This window comes from Lissotriton helveticus, chromosome 4_1, assembly GCF_964261635.1.
Source record: "Lissotriton helveticus chromosome 4_1, aLisHel1.1, whole genome shotgun sequence".
Classification (NCBI taxonomy): Eukaryota; Metazoa; Chordata; class Amphibia; order Caudata; family Salamandridae; genus Lissotriton; species Lissotriton helveticus.
In genome coordinates, this window is record NC_136063.1 from 1527817082 (window position 1) to 1527837063 (window position 19982).

Below are 19982 nucleotides of genomic sequence, written 5' to 3' on the forward strand. Positions count from 1 at the left end.
AAGAGTGAGAGTTGCTTGTTTTTATAAATGTTAAAACTGTCAGGCCCCAAAATGCGTGCTAATTGTCACTGGCGTGGGGAGTGGACAGCATCCTTAATCACAGCTCAAACCTGGCAAATGCAGAAGGGCCTCGCGCGACACGACACATGGGGCTGCAAGGCCCAGGGGGAAAGGGGCCCCCTCCCTGGGGGTTAACAGCCATTGCCAAGGGCTGCGAGGCACAGGGGAGGGGGGCCTCTTCTGCTATTCATACACAAGCCTGTGAAGCCCAGGGGAGAGGCAGCCCTTCCCTGGGCCACGCAGTGCTCACCACAGGCGCGAGGCCTAAGATGTGGTGAGGAAACACTTTTGCGAGGCCCCCTGTTGATGGGCTGAGCTCGGGGCCCTGGGCAGCCGCCCATGCTGCCCATGCCTAGCGCCGGCCCTGCCTGGCACTCACCTGTTGTATCTATTAACTTACTTTATCATTCCAATAAAGGTATAAAGTTATTGACTCTGACACTACATCGGAGACTCAGCAATCCATGTAATATCCACCATTATTTTAGTATTTTGGCAGTTTTGGATGTCGACTTTCAATCTTGTGTTGGGCTTCTTTTGGTAATATTTGGGTTGTTTTGGGCTTCATTTTAGGAGAGATTGGGCTTGTTTCGGACGTCCAACCTGGTGGCTTTGGCCGCGCCCCTCCCTGCATCCTTCCCTCTCTGAGCGGAAGAGGAAGCGGCAGCGGCTGAGCTCAAGAGGGAAGTTTTGGAGGTGGTAGAGAGAAGGAGCCCGTGGTGCCCGGGGACAGCAGGTCAGTGTCACGTGACCCAAGGTCTCTGCCTGACCCCTTTAAGGTTCTCTCTGAGTTTGTGTGACAAGGTGCACAACACTGGTTGCACACACAGGGGCATGTTTATCTTTCGCCTGCCCCTCCCACTATACCTCTACCCTTTGAATACGTATGGAGTCATGTACAATTATTATCAGGGCGCTCGGGGGTGTCTTCCTTATCCTAAGATATGGGACTGATTTTTGCTTTTAAGTCGCCTGGTCCGTTTGCGGTACTGCTGGTCAGGTGGCCTGTAATAGTAGAGTCTTGCTTTTTCATTTAAAACATGTCCTGGTTCGGTGAGCTTTCATCCTGTCAAACCTGCAGGGAGGTAGTTTCCTTGTCGTAGGATGGCTGCCTATTGAACTGCGAAGATTTTGATGGTTGGCAGCAGGAATCTGGCATTTTAATTTCAAACCTAAATGGACAAATTGAATCAGTGCGGGCTCCATTCAGTAAGTGATAATCCCGCGTATAGGTAGCAAATTACGAATTCGTATTAAACAGTCCTAACAGACATGCTTGACAGGATCACGCTAAAGTACGTGCTCGTCTGACATGTAACATACTTCAGTTTAGGTGGTAATCTCAGGAATAACGTGGTGAGGTGGTTACTACTCATGTATGATCCACGCCACTTTATCATTCCTAAATGAACCCCAATAGTTATGTTGGAGCTCTGTTGATTTATTTGGCCAGCAACCTGTAGCATTCCTCCCTGATGTATAACTCAGAACGCCCTGCTAAGCACAATTAGCAGTACGTGATTTGCGTGCAGTTTAGGCTTCTCACAAAATTCATTAGTGGAAGGAATTGCCACTGCCATACGCACACTAGGCTCAGTAACGTCGGATGTTTTTGGATCTCTTTCTGCTCCTTTTGTAGTCCTTTAAGCTCTGGCATAGTGAATTGCCTATATCAGTTGGTGTTGCACATGCATGTATGCCTAACGTTTTTTTTTTTATAATCCACGCCACGTAAGGGCAACAAGTCCCAGTCCCTTTGTGGCTTTCTGTGCTTTGTTTCAACATGTGAGACTAACTGGTTAGATTTTGGGTCGCTGGAAGCATCTGTACTTTATGGGATTTATGGTGCAAGTTCCTCAGTCAATGTAATATTGCACTCTGGTATGAATGTATTCACCAAAAAGTAAATTACCGTTTATCTTTGGTGACTCCATGGTTTGATAGCCATGGGGTACACAGGTTTGCCTTGCACTTTAGTTTGAAAAGGATGCTTACTGGATCTTTCCGGAAAAGTCTTGTTTTCTTACCTGGAGCCCTCCTGTCTTGGAGGAAAAGATAGCTGTGTGGCATCTGCTGGCACACGTGAGAGTTAGTGTTATCTCAGACTTCTTGCCACTCACTATTTATATGTATCTCTTGAAGCTGTGTTGCCATGTTAGACAGCATAGACCGTTATGTAAGTGTGTTCCTTGCCACCCTTAAAAGCCACCGATTCTCTTTCTTCGAATGCGCATGCCATTGTACATTTGTTGGTGTGTCCCAGGTGCGCAACTACCTTTTTTGCTGAGCGGGCTTTAACCCCCCCATCCCCCAAGTCAGGTTCCCTGGGATATGCTGGCTGGGCTGGAGCTGCTGGCCTGACCTTCAGCCACAACAAGGTATGTTTACGAGGACAGTTGCAGCTCGGGCAGTCGTGTGTGTGCCTTTATTGCTTTGACAATCGAAATACAAATCCATGTTATCATTATATAACATGATTGTTTCTTTCTGTAATTAAGGGTTGTGACTCGCTATTTAAAGTGAACGGGTGAAATGAGTCAAAGCTGCAATTATCGCATCCCACACCCAACAACAAATAACAGCAGGGGTACCCAGCAGCACCCTCACTCTAACCAAAGGCCTAGAATAAGTTATCCTTCAAATGGCAGTTAAAAGATAGACAATTTTTTTCCTAAATATTGTTTTCCTTCCATAAAATTCTATAAAGTTAGCCTCGTGTATTAAAGTATAATATACATTTTAGTAGCGTTTTGTCATGTTTTCTCAGTGCTCTGGAGGCATCGATATTGTAACACTAATTAAACATAATGTGCCATTAAAGTGCACACAAGATATATTTATTTTTGGTATCGAGGAAAAAATTAATGCTCCATTCAGTATAATGCACGTTACATGCAGCTGCATATCGGTAGTCATATGTGCCATTACTGTGCCTTCTGCGGACATTTACACACAACGTGCAGAAATGTTGAATTCCAGTAGGGGTGTCTCAAACTTTCAACTTTCTGGGATTGATATCATGAACACGACTTAGTTAAGGTCAGCACACATCATTTGCAGCAATGCAAAATTAGAGCAGGACCAAGGATGATTTGCATATTGCTGGTTCCAGTCTGAGGTCACATGGTGGGCAAAAAACAGTGGACTAGAATGCGTCTCAAAGTAATTACCAGTGGCTGAGATTAATTAAAGCATTCCATCCATCACTTTTTTGCTTTCTTCGGTGTGACACTGTAAGAGCATTGGGTGTGTTCAGACCTAGGTCCTGTGTTCAGTGTGCTTTTGCACTAGAGCTGTATCCTATTGCTGAGGCCCCAATAGGCCGAACCTGCTTTAGAGTTACTTATGTTCCTATTCATAGGGTTCCTGTTGTGGTAGTTTTGCCTACGCTGTTCCTGTTTCAGTAGGACCAAGGCTGATATGCATATTTCTTGTTTCTGTTTAAGATGGCATGGTGTGCAAAAAATAAAAACAATGGACTGGAACATGGGCCTTAGTAATTACAAGCGACTGATATAATTCAAGCATTCTACTCATCACTTTTTTGCTTTCTGCAAAATCTGCAGCAGCAAGCAACCTCATATGTTTGTGAAATGAAAAAAGGTTCCATGGATGTTGCTGGAGTTTGCATCCTGGTCTGTCTGGTGCTTTTGGAAATGCTGTGACATCCCCTTCTTTGGCATGTCGGGAGGGTGAAGTAGAATAAGGCACTGGAGAATATAATGTTTGTACTCCTATCTTTGATTTTAGTCCAATCAAGTACCCTACATTTCAAATGTGAAACATCTAATTCCATAAGTATTCAGTGTTCATTGTTAAACATTTTAGCAGGTTGTGTCATATAAGAGCAGGGAGTACCAAAATATTTTAACTCAAGGGTGGCTCTGCACAAAAAGTTTGAAAACCACTGCATTAAAATGTGTGCCCTTGCCACTTTAAACACATTCACATGCTTTTGGAACAGCTTGCCAAAGAGGTAGACAGGCCATTGACAAAAACACCTGTGGTTAATGAGTCTCACCAGCCAAAAAGCCATGCAGCTGTAAAAGACTGGTGGCAGGAAACACGGTGACCCTCTAGCGGCAAGCATTCCCTCCAGTTTGGTGGTTACGTTTTTGACTTTGTGCGATCTGCGTTTGATGTAAATACCACTGGCACTACAGCCTAGAGATCTCCTTTTCTAATATTTTTTTGGGGAGCAGGCCTTGCAAGGCAGTGTGGTTGAGGACTGAGCAGATGGTAGATGAAAGATTGATGAAGAGGTCAAAAATATTTTCCAGTGGAGAATAAGGTTGGAGGAAGGTCAGAAGAGAGACTAGTAGAAGGGACTTACAGGAAGATGGAAAGCATGTAAAGGATGAGGGCAGTGAAAGGATGAGCATGGCTAAGCGAAGAAGGAGGAGCAAAATCTCTGTGGTAGATCTGAAGCAGGAAGTATGAGTAGGCCATTCGCTAAGACCGAGGGACATTTTTGGTTGGTAAGAGAGGTACTCAAAGCGTTACAAAGGGGAAGAGAAACATATTAGTGGTTCAAAGTAAAGAAACTGTTAACTTATATCTTCTAGAACAAAGGTTCTTCAGATGTTGCCCTCTGTCTTAAGATGTTACAATGATATTTGTATATCTTTTTAAGCTGTGACAAGATCATTCAAAAGCACAAAGCGTGGAAGAGAAAACAAGGGCAAGGCAGAACCAATATGAAAGGATACTTGTGGGCGAATCAGGTATTACCCAAGACATTGGTATCTCACTGTATAGGCAACAGTGATTTATAGGTTACCAACTTTACCCATTTTACAACAAGTAGGGAGTGAAGAAAAGGAGATGCATGAGTGGCATAAGGGATGATGAGTGAGAAGTAGGTTTTTGGGGAGACAGTGAGAATAATCGGATAGTGACATTGCTTTGGAAATCATGGTATACTATTAGTGATGCTAAGGTAGGTCAGAAAGTGTTCCATTGAGGCAGAAAACTGCTCAGCTGCCCTGTAATATCTAAAGGCTGGCCACTCATGTTCCTCCTCCAGTAGTAACATTTTACTATATGCCCATTGCTGAAGATGGAGTAAAGTTTGGAGTAACTGAGGCCATAGAAGGGCATCAATGTTAGGTATTAGGCCGTTTTGCAGTTGTTTAAGAGGTCTGAGCGAATGACTTAGATTAAGTGGAGAAGCAGTGATCATTAGTCATGTTTATCAAAAATTGTTTTCTTAAATGTTCTGAATTTCCACACATCACTGCTGTTATAAACCAGTCTACCATTGTTCTATACATACATTTTTATGCTTCTACTAAATATTACCCCAATGCGTCCTATTTCATGATCCTTTGGCCCCACAGAAGGATTCCAATTAAATATATACACCATACTATGAGTAAGACTAAATTCCAGATGTAAGTTGTAGCATTTTCTTCTTCATGCACTATTCCTGCACAATTCTAGACAGTATTATTATTCAAACCTCTCCTGATAATATTCATGTATGTGATATATGCTTAAGTGTTAGCCTGTGCTGTAATAGGACTTCGAATGACTTAAACACCAAGGTGGAAGTGACATCAAACAAGTTCATCACAAATGGCTATTCCATAGTTGACACCTTGCCCCACATTGAGTTCCTCGCAAGACTCTCATAGACTCCTCTAGATGGAAGAAAAGGAGTGTGTATCAAAGAACCTTTAAACCGAGGGTAATTTCTCATCTTGCCACTGTATTGATTAACCACAAAACCAGCAGCTGGCAGAGCAGTTCCACTGCAAAAGGCCTAAAAAGGTTTACTGTTGATATGCTAGTTAAGTCTAATTTGTAATGCTAGAAGCAAGCACCATTGACGATCACACTTTATGCTCAGTTTCTGTACTCCATGTGCTGTTAACAGCAAATTCTTTCCAATGGATAAATGCATTTCAGGCAGTGGCACTAGCCAAGTGTAATAAGATGATAAATACTTGATGAGAGATGGAACCTAAAATTACCATGCACTAGCACTGAATATGGATTCACTATTTTGTATGTTACATCGCATGGGCATGAGGCATCCTTCTAAGAAACAGGAAGTTGCTGTATTCTAACGAAAACCTATTGTGTGCTGAGAAATGCGCTACGAACAGAACAATGACAAAACAAATGTGTTTAAACTGCCCCATTTGCTAAACATTTTGAAAAATCTCCTTTGTATGCCTAATATTTTATATTTTTAAAAGTCCCAATAGGTTAAGACCAATTCAACTGGTCATGTGCATTTTAAGAATTCACTATTTACAGTTTGATGTTCCTGAAATTGCACATCCTACTTGGTCTACTGGCCAAATGTGCATCTAAATGTAACTTTCAATGTTAATTCTACTAAAATTCCTTGATAGAGAACCCTTAAACCCACTAAAGAATAGTAACTTGAGACCATTGCTTTTGGTGAAGTATGCTTCAAAATGCACCAGTGGCTGTATATTGTCCAGGAAAATCTACCCCATATTATCCAGCATTTAACAACAGACAAGAGAGCCCCTACAAGACATTTTGACCCATGTCCTGAATATGGCCCCCTGCCCTTATGTTCAAAGTGTTAGCCTTCTCCGAAGTGTGAGTGTAGTTGTGCCCCTGGTGTGTGCCTGCTTCAGATCAACAAAAAAATAATTTGAATAGGGAATGACAGTTCGTGTTTATCTCACTGGACCCGTCCACTGTGCGATTGGTCAGCTAGAGTCTTGCAAGAAACAAACACCTTACAGAATGTTGACAGAGGCATGCCTGTCGATCTCAACTTGAAACTGATGTGTTGCCTGCGCATCCCCCACTTTCAGTGGCCAGTCCTGCAGTCCGAGTTTGAGCCAAGTATTAGTCCTTAAAGTACCTTAGACTTCTTGAGAGAGATGTACTTTCCCTGTTGGTATTAATGGATGCATGTCATCACTTTGGAATTGGAGACACTTCATTATGGTAGTTACAGTTGAACTGAACAGTGCATTAAGGAAGATGCATTTGGATTTGATTGGGTTCTCCAAATTTCAGGCGCCACACAAGGTCTGAATGGCCTGACAGCAACTGCCACTGTTTGTGGATATAATCTGCCTATGTGAGCCAGGTCTTCAGTTTCACCTTTGACTTAAAGAGCAAAAAAACTGCCTACCCTCTTGTAGTCTCAACCAGAGTTGAGACCAAAGTAGTTCTGTAGCTGTCACGCAGAAGGAAAGTGTGGCAAATTGCCCTGCACACTTTTAGTATACCCCGTGCCTAATCCCTTAGCAACAAGCCCTGAACTACCTGCTGCTCCTTGCATTGCATTGCTAGTAAGTGTAAATTGACTTGCTGCAATCCTAGAAGAGTCTAGGTTGTGCCCACAAGTTATTTTAGTGGTAAAAAATTGTTCTGTAAATCTATACGTATTTTATTTTGCTTTCGAACATTTAAGTGAATAATTATGCCACCAGGATGCTCATATTATTCTGTCATTTATGTATTCCCGAACCTCTAAATCTACATCCCTTTCCAGGAGTTTTATTTGCTACTTGCCCTTTCGACACATTTGGAGTCCAATTTTAAAGAGTTTTTGGCAGTTCGGCGAGCTCACACTGAAATTTAAAGAACAATTGACAATACTTCTTATCAGAATTGCTTAATTGCCCCAGAGTTCCCCAGGCCCCGAAGAACTGGGATTACACTACCAGGCCCTGTTGTTCATACGTGAGCTTGCATGCCAGATCTCTGACCCAGGTACCTCTTGCAGGAGTTGAGCCTGAATAGATAGCCCTCAGCACTATAGAGTGTTCCTAACGAGGAAGGCGAAAGTTCCACTGCTTGACCAGTCTATATCCTTTCCCCTATAAATCCCTTGCACCACAAAGAGTACACATGCAGCCAAATAAGTGATTTAGAGTCCAGCCTCCTTGGAGAAAGATTCAGAACCAGATTATTGAAACCTTTAAAAAAAATCTAAATTCTCTGCTAGTCGCCTTAAGACATTTTCCAAGTCAATAATGAGCGTGACAATGCCGACGATTAACCAACTGCCTGCAATCTTTGGAAAAAACAACATTTTAAAATAAAAGGCTTTTCTGTGCCCTTTACACTGCAACATCAGATGCCATCAAGGACCCCTCCCAAAAGTAAACCTTAAGGGGGAAAGCTGCTATATCTTAAGCAGATAAAAACGAGAAGAGTAGTTTCTTGATTCTACTTGCGCTTCAGCAAACCGGGGCTCTCGACAGTCATAAGTTGACACCAGCTTAAAACCAGAAAGCCAAAGTAAAGTGTGAGTCACTAAACGACTGCTTTAAACAACACATGCAGTAAAAGCTGCTTATTTACACAATGAAAGCCCTAACTTGAGGAAGTGTCATGAAAGTGTACTACTGTTAACAATATCGGGGGAGAGAAACCACAAATTCAGCTTTAAAATATTTTGGGGAAGAACCAGCCTTTACTAAAACATAGGCTGTAGCATATTGCAAGAAACATGGTTGAGTCCAGTTTACTAACAGGGAGCCTCTTGATCCCTTATGGTAATAGTAATTGGCAACCAAACTGAAGCGCCATTAGCAGCTCCAGCAGATAACCTACAACAAACAGAAACACGTCACCCAAACAACGCAAATGCACAAGTAACATTGATTGAACACAAAGACGAAATTGCCACCGAGCAAGCAACGCACTACAAACTGGAGGAGGGGGAACATATGCTCCATTCTAAAAGAGCCCAGAACCCCAACTGGAGGCATTCAGAGGAGAACTTGAAAATAGCATACCCCTGTCTCAATTACCAGATCCCTTAGTGATAAATCACTAGATAAAAGGGTGGTAGTCCAGCATGGATGGAAGCAATGGATAGTTTCCATGATGCGATAGTTTAAGCTGCCTGCCAGCACACAGACTGAGAGGAAATCCAAATTACTATAGTGCAGTCACTGGCGTCCTACAAAATGGCAATAGACTCCAAATTGGACAAACTGAACAACACACAGAAAGAATATTTAAAAACAAGTGAAGAGTGCAGATGTGACCCACCACTGAATAAAATCACTTCCAACAAGAAGTTATGTTGTGCTCATCTAGGATTTAAAACCAGAAGCTTTCCAGAACAGAATGGCCAACAACCATAAATCAAGAAATGTTCACAGCGAGCCAACCAAACTAAACCAAACTAAGAACAGATGATGACGGGACAACCTTGCTACAGTGGTCCAAAGATACCAATTAAAGGCCCTGGCCCTAATCACCTCTCCATGACTAATGGATAACTTTCTCTGCCAAAGATTAGATTACCTCTTTGGAGAATATGAATGATTGTTTTAGAAAGGGGGGAATAGCTGATGCCTTATCTCAATAGTCTCATACCATCAAGGAGGCTCAATCAATGTTGCATCTAAGAATCTAAGTGGATGACCGTAGTATACAGATCATAAGAAACACCAGGAAAATGTTAATTCCCCAGTATAGTCACGAAGCCCGTGAAAGCAAGGCAGAGATCTGACACACATCCCTTTCATTAATGGTTATCATATTAGAGGGTAAGCATAGAGCGTGATGTACTTGCATATAAAGAATCCTGCTGAAAATGTGGGTGTTTTACAGGCGCAAACAGACAATATAGCAAACTGTCAAGCACCTTCTAAAGCAAATAAAGACAACAGATGTATTCTCTACCCTGAATATCATTCCTGAGTTCGGGGGCAACATAATCAAACTGTCCAAGCCTTCTCAATACCTTCTCACATTGACTCTAAAGACATAGGGGCAATAGCCTTTAAACCTCCAAAAACTGGAGAACACAATGAATCAACAGAAGTGACTTTTGCAAACAGTGCACCTGGAAAATTGTTTGAAAACATAAAGCAGTTTTCTGAATGGGGAATTAGAATATTAACACTGGGACTCAAATGGTACCAACACATCTTTTGAAACCAGCGTAAGAAAACCACCAACAAGATGGCCTTAAGAGATACACCCCAAATCAAATACTAAGAAAATTCATCAGTCCTTTTTGGGGCTAGAGACAAACCAGCAAAAAAAATATAAAGGATGATGGCCTAATGATTGTCCGTAACCCAACACATAAAGACAGAACGTTTTGTAAAACGCAAGGTAAAGAGGGAGCAGGTTGGTCCTATATACCATCGGCCCTATATCACCATTCCTGATCGATTTTATGACAATATCGACAACTTAATAACTGTTTATGGAATTTTAGAGGAATTCACACAATAAGATCTAATCTGGAAATGTTCAGTCATCTGCAAAAATGACATAATATTCATAGGACTCCTAACTTAAAATCCCTGCTGAATTACAGCAGACTTATTTTATTTACCTGGTGACAAAATTACAGCAAGCTGTACATGCTTTTGGGGAAGAAGTGGGTGGGGAAGCGGGCCTGACTAGCAATCTATGCACAAAACTTGATCGCATATGATGCTACCAACATCCTGCTAGACAAACTGTTCCTAGACCCAAAGACATATAAGTCCCATTGAGATTGTGTTTTAGTAATCCCAAAATGACAAGCTGAATGTTCACAATCTATTTTCCCTTGATGATACTGTAGGATGTTCCTCTCATAATACTGTTTGCAACAGGTGACAAACTGTTCAGCATGTCATTGCAAAATGGACAGATATATGTATGCAGGATTGATTTTTGTCACTATCTTCATGCAATGAATATGACGGGTGAAATCAGATTATTGATGACTGTAATATGACAGTAATGAATGGGGGTTCATTTCCTTTGGAAAGTGACGGAGGTGAATTTTAAGTAGTATAAAGTTGTAAACTGCAAACAAATATATTTTTAAAAAGACACTGTACCTGCTAATGGTTAAACTTGACTTTCTCCAAAAACGCAACCAAATATAAAACAATTATCATTGGTGTAAATTATCCCAGATCAGCTTTAGAGCAGGCAACTGTACAATCTCTTCTAGATATTTTAATGTTTCATAAAGTGGCTACACATATGGCAGAATCCCACCAATATAAACATTACCCGAGATCTCAAAGGAGAATCCCTGATAACATCTTTAGAGAACTTGAACCTGAAACTGTCAAAAAAAGATCAGATCAACCCGCCATGTACACTCCTGTATTTCCACAAAGAATAGTGACACTAGATTACACTCAATGGACCATTTTATAAAGGAATCCAAGTATAAGGAAGTGACCATTTCCCACAACACACTATATTCAGTCATAACTTTTTCAGGGACAAATGGTCAAAACTTATTGGCTCGCAGGAGGAAATGGAACTGATTCACTGTTTACAATGGAAAACATTCCCTAATCGGTATAATCTTATGAATGGCATCCTTTTGGCGGATATAGAACGGGGTAATGACTATTGGACAATTAGTGTCCAGACGTGGCCGCTGCTAGTCCACATGCTGATGCATGCCATGTATGTGGTATACTGTTCGAGTCCGACGTATGCCCCCCTCAAATCCTTAAAAGCACTGGTATGGCAAGCGGTATCACAAGAAGAAAATCATTGTAGTGCTTATAACATAAACTCTAAGAGATTTAAGCTTTACTTCAATATGGGAGAAGAGATGGCCAACAATACAGCTATCAAAATTGTTTAAACTAGCTAAATAGATGTCCTTAGATTAAGAAATGGTCGACTTTGGGAAGAGATCCTATGTGTGGATGGTGTTCAAATGCTATTAAAGGTTGTCAAAACAAAAATACTTGGATCAGCAGTGCTGACCTTAAAATAGAAAAGAGATTTAATATGAGCATGAGTCGGGCTTATTCCACTTTAGTGACTCGCTTCAGCCCGTTATTTTCGGGTGAATTGTACCACACATGCCCGTTATGTAAAGCAGCCACAAAGTGTCTATCGGCTGTCATAATCTCCGAAAAAAAATTAAATTGAGAACACAGAGAGTAAACCAAATAATCTTAAAATTAAAAATGTGCAAATGCCAAAATGCAGTGGAGTTCGTAAGTGCAGAAGACACAATGTAATCAGAAATGTTCTGAAATGTATGTTGCTTCTTGTTAAAAGCATGTCCACGGAATGACCAAATACAGGACTGGGAACACTGCCTTCACATATTGTTGCAATTACGCACTACTACGTCTTGTTCCCTGCAAATCATTATAAAGTGAAACGCTGGCTCAACGAAAGCTACCTATTTTAAAATGTAAAACATCTTACTTTTCTTTTGATTTTGTTGTTATTCTTCTTTCAATGGCAGAAGCTGGTCATGATTGTAAAGATTTTACCTAATGGTAGAATAAAATCTCGCTGTGTCCCCTTCTATATATCCTCTGCTGGTTATTGATCATCTTTTTTTTTTTTCTTTTTAAGCCCTAACACATTTTAAATGTGCAGCGTGTTACCTAGGATTGGTGGAGGGCACTGTTTTCGTTTTCCGATAGTTACAGAAACACTATTTTAGAACAAACCCAGGTTTTCACATTATTTTGGAGCGCCCTTAACCCCCACTCCACCCCCACCTAGAAGGAGCAAGTTTTATTTAACCGCAAAAAGTAGTACTGTGGAGGAGCTTGCAGCACTCCTATACCTCACCAGGGCCAGGATAATGCAAATGTGTGTTGTCAGTAAGAAGCTCCCGCACTAGCCCAGTAGACCCTTGCTTCAGTTTTCTGCAGTCTTGTCATAGAGGCCATGCATTCCTTCAGGCCAGGTTTGACCAAATCAAGGCCCAGCTTTCTGTAACACCCTAACGATTGTGTGGAGAAGCTCCTGTTTATCCGCACGTTAATTATTCGGTGAAAATGGGCTGTTCAGTGGTGCAGGTTTGCACGTTCTATATCTGTTTCTGAACAAACTTAACTCCTGACTGGTGTGTGAATCAGACACAATGACATTCGAGTCAATCGTATTAAATGCAGTTGAGCAGCTCTGCCTCACTTAACAAACGTACTGATAAGGCATTGTGCCCAATCTGCTAATTAAATTAGATGAGTGCTGAAAAAACACCACCATCTTAATCAAATTAATAATGTTGGTTAGTGATAACAATAAATGTGTTTAATGTATTTAGGTGCGGATCCAGTCTTTTTATTTATTATTTTTTTTGACAATCAAGTTTATTGGTTTTAACATAGTAAACACAACAGTGCTATACATTGGCATATGACATTTGGATTGTTACTTCTTTAGCGAATACTCAATACTCACAAGGTCGATTTGGCCCCTGGACATGTACCCAGGTTACCCCCTCCCTCTTACACATCCTTATTTCATAAAACCCAGCCATTTGCCCCATATACGCTCATATTTGGCAGGATAGCCTCGTGCCTTGTATACTGGTTTCTCCTGCATGGCACACCAGTCCATTCCTTTCCTCCATTTTATGGTTGATGGGGAGGCAGGATCTGTCTAGGCGGCTGCAATGTCTCTTTTAGCCACCATGAGGGCCACCCCCAGGAACAGTTTATTGGTCCGGGACCCATCCAGACCCTCCATTACCCCTAGGAGAAGGGCAAGGGGACTTAGTATTTATTTATGAAGCCTTTTATGATCGATTAATATACCGTTTCTATGTTCCTGTGGAGACCGTGATCATCCTTAATATTTCTTTGAGTCTCTGTTTGCTGAAAGCCAACAAGGCACATCATAACAGTTTCTCAGTATTTAATTAATGTAACCTCATTCTTTTACAATGTACCTCATATCAACCGAGATGGTTCATTTTTAATTCAAATTGGTATTAGCTTCTAAATATGGGGCCAATTCACAACACAGCTATGAAAAAAGTACAAATCTACCCCTGTAAGTTTATGCCTACATTTTGAGCGTGTTTGTTTTACTTTTTTCGGATTGGAGGAGTATTCTAGAAGTATTTCTGGGAATCCTAGTCTGTTGCAGAGATCTTTTTTTTTTTTGTATAAAATCTTCTACAGAAATTGTACAGTGTATACATTTCTATATGTGGAAATGTGACTGAAAAGTGCATGGAAAAAATTCACATGTAAAATATTGTTTTTCCATTAATAAACCCTTGGGTTCATACCTCCCTCGAAATTCTAAAGAGTTATTTGGTGGATGTACCCACCTACAAATACATCTCTTCCTAATTTTAAACATCTGTTTATTGGCATTTAGAATAGACCCCGAGGGTGCAAACAATCGCAATAAATAACGGCACCAATTAAGTTAATTTAAATTCTGAATGTCCAATGTGAAGCAAAAAGGTGGTCAACCATCCTGATCTTCATTTACCATCCATATGTAATCGACAACTCTGTTATTGATAGGATAATTCCACTTATCTAAATGAGGGGTGCTTCAAACAATAAAAGGTGAAAGGAGAATTGTGATATCTAAGAAGTGTCCAATGTCATAACAGAAAATAGAAATGGGAGAAGAAACAAACAAACTAAAAAACACAGGTTTGCTAACACCAGCAAGTAATCTCTTCCAGTTGTCAGTACAGGAGGATCTTAACCACAAACATGGGTGATGGGATAGGGATAGACGGTGGGGGGTGGCAATCAGCCAGGCAGCCAATCAGCCAGGCAGCCAACACGGGTCTATTAGTGAGGAACCCCTTCAACAGGGACCAAATCACCCCCATTACCACACGGGGCAAAGGAACCGGCCCAAACCCATTCACAACACCAGGGGGCCATGGCATTGCCCACCGGGGCATCTGCACAAGCCAATGCGTGCCTTTGTTCCTGGGCGGGGGTGTGGAAGGGTTGCCGCCTCCACAATCAAACCAGGTTATTATTATTATTATTATTATTATTATTTAAGAAGCTTGTAAAGCGCACGGCTACCCCCAAAAGGGGGTGTCCCGGCGCTATAAATTACTGGTCAATAGGAAAACTATAAGAAAAAACTATATTAAGCAGTAGTAAACAACCAAGTCTTGAGCTTGCGGCGGAACACTTGTTCCGACTCACAAAACCTCAGATCTAAAGGGAGGCTGTTCCAAAGCTTGGCAGCAGCTACTCCAAACGTTCTTCACCCGCACCTGGTGCGACGAAATCTGGGTACCACCAGGAGACTTAGGCTGTTGGATCTCAATGATCTGGATGATAGAGATAGTTTGAGTCTTTTTCTCAAATAGACCGGGCCCGAGCCATTAATAGCAGGGAAAGCAAGGATCAGAACTTTAAACTGGATGCGGCGGGAAATGGGGAGCCAGTGCAGTTCCCTCCGATAGGCTGCTACCGAATGGCGGAGTGGAATGTTTCCGATTAGTCTTGCCGCTGCATTTTGAACCACTTGCAACCTTTCAATAAGGTACAAGGGGGCACCGGCATATAGACTGTTTGAATAGTCAAGATGTGACGTAATCAAAGCATGGACAATGGTTTTACGGGAGTCCAAAGGAAGATATGGAAAAATCTTCTTAATCATGCGGAGTTTACCAAAACAGGCAGAAGTAACCTTATTGATCTGGGCCTTGTGAGACATAGTATTATCAAATTGAAAGCCCAGGTTACGGGCCGACTGGACAGGAATGGGGGGGGGGGGTTCAAAATAGAAGGCCACCTCAGGGTAGCGGGGAGAGCAGTTTTTTGATTAAAAAACAGAACCTCCGTTTTGTCAGTGTTTAACACCAGATGGTTGGAAGCCATCCAGGAACAGATGTTGCCAAGGCAGTTACGGAAGTTTGTAAAATGGGAGTCAGAGTGGTCTCTAAAGGAGAATACAAGCTGTGTATCATCAGCGTAAGAGACCACTCTAACCCCCCACGCTTCAACCTCCCTGGCGAGCGGGCCTAGGTAAACGTTGAATAAAAGAGGACTCAAAGCCGAACCCTGGGGCACTCCACACAGAAGAGGTTTATCCTCTGATTGAAAGGGCCGAAGGAGTACCCTCTGCGTCCGCCCCGTGAGGAACGATCTGATCCAGGTAAGTACAGTGCCTCCGATTCCCAGCTGCTGTAAGCGGTCTAGTAGAATGTCGTGGGACACCGTATCAAAAGCGGCGGACAGGTCGAGGAGGACCAACATGGCCTCCTCACCTCTGTCCACACACTCACGTATTGTCTCAGTTACCTCTAGTAAAGCAGTCTCTGTACTAAAGCCGGCTCTAAATCCTGACTGAGAGTCATGCAGCAGGTGGTTAGTTTCTAGATAGTAGGCCAATTGCCTCTGCACCACCTTTTCCAGGATTTTAGCAGGCTTGGGAAGAAGGGATATCGGGCGATAGTTGCTGAATTGTGAGGGATCAGCATCCGTTTTTTTTAAGATGGGCACCAGCAAAGCCTGTTTCCACACTGAAGGGAATTGACCCAGGTTTAAAGAAGAGTTCCAAATGGAGAGAAGGGAAGTAATGAGAACCGGAGCAAGATTGCCCATCACCTTGGCAGGGACTGGGTCCAATGGTGACCCTGAACTAACTTGGATAAGTAGCTCAGTGGCGGTCTCAGAGGTGAGCTCTTCAAAGGAGTTCAGTGAGCATTGCTGAAAATCCGACTCAGCAGTCGGTAGGGGGGACAGGACGGGATCAAATGAAGAGGATAATTTCAAAATTTTATCCTGAAAAAAATCAGAAAGCCCGTTACAGAGGGTCTGACTAGGAGAGCTCTTTGCCTTCATAGCAGGAGGATGGACAAAATCCTTCACTATCTTGAAGAGGGTTTTGGTGGAGTTCTCCGCTTCCTTTATAAGCTGTGCGAAGTATCCTCTCATCGTGGATCGTTTTAGCTTTTGGAACTTATTCAAAGCAGCTTTATAAACTGTTTTGGACTCAACATCATAGGTCCGACGCCAATTGCGCTCTAGCTTCTTACATCGGCTCTTTTCCTCCCGCAAAGAGGGAGAGAACCAAGGAGCAGACGGTCGAGATCTAGCAGACTCAATCGGAGCGAGAGGAGCGATAACATCAAGAGCGTCAGAGATAGCGGAATTATATCTGGCTACTTCCTCATTGAGGACTGAAGAAGGGTCGAAATGATATGAAAAGCAGGGGTCGATAGTGTCACAAGTGACTTTAAACCATTTTCGTCCATTCTCTCTATTCCGAGAAAAAGAGGGAGGAACAGTAGGAATGGTGATTTCAAAGGGAAGGAGAAAGTGGTCAGACCAGGTAAGGGGTAGTGCCGGAAGGGAGGTGATGGTTAGTGAATATTAGGTCAAGAGTATGACCTGCTGAGTGTGTGGGGCCCTTAACTAATTGGGACAAAGTTAATCCAAGCATAGTGTCAGTTAAAAAAGATGCTTGTGTGCAGGAAGGATTATCCACATGTAAGTTGAAATCTCCTAGCACCGTAAAGTAGGTGTGTTTTAAGGAGAGATCAGCTATTGTATGCAACAGGGTAGTAAGTGAAGAAGGGGAAGCAGTAGGTGGATTGTATACTAGAGTACCTGCTAGAATAATCATAGTAGAATCCGAAATCGTGAAGTACATAGCTTCGATAAGCCCTAGGTTCGTAAGTCTCTTGACTGTCAAAGTTAAGATGAGATTTTAAAATAACAGCAAGGCCCCCTCCGGTTTTGTCATTTTCACGATTGACGCTGATCAATCGATAGCCGGGGGGAGTGGCCAGGTGGATATCAGGTTAGCCCTCTGAGTCCCACTGCCCCCCCCCCCCCCAACTCGCCATCCAGATATTCCCAAACCTCCAAGGCATTTTTCCACAGTCCCCCCCCCCGTCCCAGCATCTTCCCTGAACAGGGGCCCCTCCTCCGCTCTTGCCCACCTGGTCACATCTGCCCTCCAGGTTCCTACCCCTGGACTGGCAACTGATTTCCAAGCCATCGATATGCGCCGTTTGGCCTACACCAAAGTCAGGTCTACAAATCTAGTGCCTACCTTGCGTGTGCCGTGGCCTCGGAAAGAGCCCTAGTATACAGCCCTCTAAAGAGCAGGGAGGGGAACGTCCCAGTGAGGCGTTCAAGTCGTCAATCAGTGTCCAAAAAGTGCTTAATCGGGCACAGTACAAGACCATATGGACAAAATCTGCATCTAAGTGTCTACATCTCGGGCAAGGGCGTGGTTCTCCCCGTAGACCACCTGGATTCTGTGTGGGTTCATGTATGTCATGTGAACATAATTAAATAGGGTGTATTTCAACCGCATATTTCTAGAGCCGTTTTTGGGATATGCCAATATTTTGCACCATTCTGAGTCTGTAATGTCACCATCCAAGGTTCCCTCCCACTGCCTCCGCAACAGAGACAGGTGTCTGCAGAACATTTCTGAGAGTGAGAGATAAAACCACATTACGAAATGTCTGGCGGTGCCCAGGGAAACCAATTGTTGAAGTACTGCATGGGTCGTGGGTTCTTCCCGTCCACTGGCCCTCAGGTCCTGGAACGTCAGAGTCAGTGCCTCGTAAATAAGGAATTGCCCAGGGGGTAAATCGTAGCGAGTCACCAGGTCCTACAGCAGCAACAGTGTGCCATGCTGGTAACAATCCTAGGCCGACAATGGCCTGCTGCGAAAAAGGAAAGGGGGTCACCATGTGGGAGATCCACCAGCGGTAGCACCAATGCATTCAATGGGGTTCCCGCAGTTCTCGACACACAGCGTCTCCAACATTTCAGTGTTGCTGACAATAGTACACCCGGATGCGAAGTTACCACGGTCGGGCAGCACAGTTTTGCCAGTACAGCGCCCAGATGTGTAGAAAGCCCCACCATCCCTAGCTCCTCCAGGCTTGCTCCATGGAGCCATTGTGTGATCCACTGAAGCTGAGAGGCCAAAAAATACAGTTCAAAATCAAGGGGACCCAAGGCCCCTTCTGCGGAAGGCTGTCGAAGGAGCGCCAGAGACGCTCTGTGCCCGCTCTCCATCCCAGATAAATTTGCGCAGCGATGTATCCAGCCGCTTGAACCAAGAGACCGGTATTCCAACAGGAAGGTTGGTAAAAACAAAAATAGAGCTGCCTCGAGAGCATGACCATCTTAGACACCGAAATCTGAGCTATAACCGACAACTTAATAGAGCGTCAAAAGGGGACACAGGACCTTCGGGATCAGAGTGCCTTCCCCAAATTGCCTTCCCTTAGATCCTCTGGAGAGTGGAAGATCTGGACACCTAAGTAGCGGAAAGAGGAAGGCGACCAAGCCAGACCCGGAGGAAGATCTAGCTGTCTCAGGGCATCCGGAGACGTAGGTTACTCATGGATCTTGGCCTTATTAACCCAGAGGCTTGATACTCTCTCGAACTCCAACAAAAGATCCCACGATGTTGCAGAACCCATGGGCCCATCCTGCAGGTAAAAGAGAATATCATCGGCGTAGAGGGAGATGACTTGTTCCAGCCCCTCAATGGGACAGATGCACCTCTTCAACTAATTTTACTTATTCCCGTCATTATTTTATTTATGTATTTATTTAATTTAAAAAAATATATTTTTATTGGTTGCAGGATAAAACTTTCAATCATTACAGTTACAGAGTAGCATATTGTTGTAGAAATTACGCTTCACATTACACTTGATTTTCCCTTTAAAGATACATATTTACTTCCGTGATACTATGTTAAGTTAGGTGACATAGCTCTTTACCCTTTGATTCAACTGGAGTCCGATTCTGGCTCACTCCTAGGTGGAGTACAGATGTTCCCTCTATAGGTGTGCCATTTGCCCCATATCTGTTCCCATTTTTTAGGGCACCCTCTGTGTATATATACCGCCCTATCTGCCACCATAGCTCCGTCCATATCTCCACACCACTCTCGGTACATCAGTGAGGTTTGTGGCCCCCAGTGTTTGGCTATGTTGCGTTTGGCCAACATCATACCCAACATTGCCCAATCTTGAGCCGCATGGTTGAGGTCTGTTGGCTCCCATTTATTTAGGAGACCTCTCTTGGGCTCTGGTGTGACAGTTACTCCACCAACTTGTGTAATTGCCTGCATTATTGTTTCCCAGTGGGTCATTATCACTGGGCATTCCCACAGAGTAAGGTACCGATTGCCCCGCATTGCCTCAAACAAAGTGGGTCATAGCCTTCCCTATCTTATGCAGGATTACTCTTGTGTAGTAGATACAGTGAAGT

The 19982-nt window shown here is 43.0% G+C and overlaps 1 protein-coding gene across 1 annotated transcript in view; it reads left to right on the plus strand.

Annotated features, from left to right (window-relative positions):
• Positions 1-647: 647 nt before the first annotated feature.
• Positions 648-19982, plus strand: part of RALBP1 (ralA binding protein 1) — a 276554-nt gene continuing 257219 nt past the window's right edge. Inside the window, exon 1 of the mRNA XM_078688137.1 lies at positions 648-796. The gene's annotated coding sequence lies outside the window, so the exon portion shown is untranslated. The remainder of the gene's footprint in view (positions 797-19982) is intronic.